Source organism: Hyposmocoma kahamanoa, unplaced genomic scaffold (genome assembly GCF_003589595.1).
Source record: "Hyposmocoma kahamanoa isolate Upper Pololo Valley unplaced genomic scaffold, ASM358959v1 62, whole genome shotgun sequence".
Taxonomy (NCBI): Eukaryota; Metazoa; Arthropoda; class Insecta; order Lepidoptera; family Cosmopterigidae; genus Hyposmocoma; species Hyposmocoma kahamanoa.
Window position 1 is genome coordinate 2,286,732 of NW_020653850.1, and position 2,858 is coordinate 2,289,589.

The 2,858-nt window shown below is 38.9% G+C and overlaps 1 pseudogene; it reads left to right on the forward strand.

Annotated features, from left to right (window-relative positions):
• The first annotated feature begins 1,246 nt into the window (after window positions 1-1,246).
• LOC113229715 lies at window positions 1,247-1,830 on the forward strand (annotated as a pseudogene).
• The last annotated feature ends 1,028 nt before the right edge of the window (window positions 1,831-2,858 follow it).

A 2,858-nucleotide genomic window follows, 5' to 3' on the forward strand; every position in this document is an offset into this window, starting at 1 on the left:
TTAATAATACAGAACTCATTCAGGATGCTGCACTTATATTGTCAATTTGGTTTTTGTTTACTCAAATAAAAAGACACTGAAGATATTGGATCCCTTTTTACGAACCAGATCGCTAAATGGATAATTTCAACTTCATTATAAAGATTTAAGAAGATAAGTTTGGTTGATTTTCAATAGCAAATATAAATTACTACAGAACACGACCTTACGCTTAAAAATCTGCGCGGTAGTGCGGAGAGCAGTGTGCCATATCCTGCGGATCGCCGCGCCCCTCCGCGCGGGAAGAAGCATTTTCAGTGTATTGTTCGGCGCGTGATTTCCATATAAACTGAGGTACTTCAGTACAACGTTAAAAAATGCAGCTCCGCGCTCCGTCGCGGGGCGCGGTGCTATGTGTTTATCGCTTAAACAATTTACTGCATACTATACATGTATTCCAGATCTAAAAAATGTTAGATAGTACCACAAAAATGTAAAAGTTTATTTTTGGCTCAAATATGTTTTGTAAAAAGTCATGAACGAAGTTGTCGTTTATGATGTTAGCAATAGAGTCCTGCGCGGTTGTTTGTATTTTACAATTAACCCTGTATACAAATAGCTAAACTTGTAAGGAAAACAATAACCCTCTATGAACACGTCTGACGTGAACGTAGACAGTATAATGCTTGCACAGTGCTTCTTTTTAATTAAGTTTTATTGAATGTCAGGATATTTCACCACCATGAGTTTTTATTGAAATTACTCCACTAGTTTGTTATAATTTATTATTACAAAGATCGAAAAATTAGAAAATTCACTGCGCTCCGGTTGAATTCCAACCAACGTCTCCCAGCAAACCGCCAGACGCTATGCCAACTAACCCACGGAACGAACCAGCGGACCTCACGAATTAACCCATGTGTTTGTTGCAGGTCTTTGTTTTAACGAATCTGTTAGAGATATATAAAAGATTTTCTTCACTCCGAACTTTTCAAGAACTTTTTTTTTTAATGCTATATTGTCGAAGGTTTGTTGAAGGTTTTCGGAGTATAGAAAACGTCCAGAACTGAGGAATCGTTGAAGTGTCGTGTTCCATCATGATAATGCCAAACTACTTATATCTTTACAAAGCCGTCAAAAACTTGAACACGACTTATAATAAAGAGATGATCAAACAACACTTAGAGCTGTATTTTATAAATAAAGATAGGAATTTGTAAGAAAGGACAATTCTAAAACTACCCCAAAGATGTTAAAATAATGCCAACTAGGCTTGGATCGGGAGACGTATTCCTGCACGATACTGCCGAAAGACAACAAGTCTCCGAAGAAGTATTTGTTCGTGTTCGGATTCGCCCTGCCGTGTGTGGTCATCATTGTGTCCTATTCGTGCATTTATTGGCGCGTGAGACAGAGCAAAGGGAACCTGGAAGGACGCAGGTGTGTATGCGGCAAGCTGAGCGGACAAACGGCATAAGAAAAAGAAGAAGATTCCCGCCTGACCACTCTGGTTTCCTGACCTGCTTCCTTCCTCTCATGATCATGAACGTCATCGTGGACAGCATGCGGTACCCCTGGCTGCACACTATCGCTTCGATCCTTGCTTGGGCTTCGAGTGTCATAAATCCCCTCATATATACAGCCACTAGACAATACAGAGCGGCGTACGGCAACCTTCTTAGGTTCTGCAAGAACAACCCGGTTGCGAGGCGAACCACGTGGGGCAGCCGGACTGTCGGGCAAAGCTCCAACTCACCGAATTATAATGACAAAAGAAACCCGTTGAAGGAAAAACCTACTAAGTTATGAAGTGTTTATATCTAGACCGTATTAAAAAGTTCTGAAACTTCTGAAATTAAAAGTTTTTCATTTATATTTTGCTACCGAATGGACTTTTTGCTAAACCAACACTAGCTCGGGTTCATTTAAAACAGTTCAGCTTTAGAATGACATAGTTTTAATAAGGTTTGAAATGACTGAAACTTCCCTCGATGCGGGTCGCTAAAAAAACCTACATTTTTAATCCTATTTATCTAAAAATCTACAACGTGACACACAATTCTAGTCTACCAGCGCTTGTCAGGAATTCAAAAAAATGCAAAGAATGCAAACATTAATTATGATTCTAATTAACCTCCCCACCTGTTCGGTTAAAATGAATGGGTTAGTTAAAACTGTAAGTTACCGAGCGGTATCATTTATAAGCCTGACTAAGTGACGGGCTAAATAGTTTCGAACAACAGCTACCAATCTAAATATCCAATTAGTGTACCACAAAATATATATAATAACTTTAGTTTTAAAGTTTTCATGTCATAATAATCTTGACGCTTTTTTAAGAATTCAAAAATAGCAAAACTCGGTAAAGATAATAGCGCAAACCATGAACCATGCGCGCGCGAATATATGCACGCACAGACACAATAAACACACACAATTAAGTAGTTAATACATTAGTATAGTCTACTTTTTGATAGTGTTAATGGAGATAATAATTCCGTTTAGAAGAAAAACTATAATTGGTTAAAACCATTAATACCTGTTCTCTGAAGAATATGTTACCCTACTGGAGTAGCAAGCAGTATTAGAACTCCATGTGAAAGAGGATCGTCCAGGAAAGCACTGCTACCTTACCTACATATTTCTGCCGCTAAACTGTAATGTGAGCTATGTGGTGAAATTACAGGCACATGGGACTCGTCAACTTGTGTCTCAGGGTGACGAGCGCAGTGGCAGTGTCCTTTAGATAGTCCTTAGATTAGCCGCTGGGCTACATGGTTTCTCTAGAGACCTATTGAAAGAAGTATACATATCTTTAGTACAATCTATCTTAGTGTATTGCATACCTGTCTGGGGTGGAGCGGTGAAAACGAGATTTC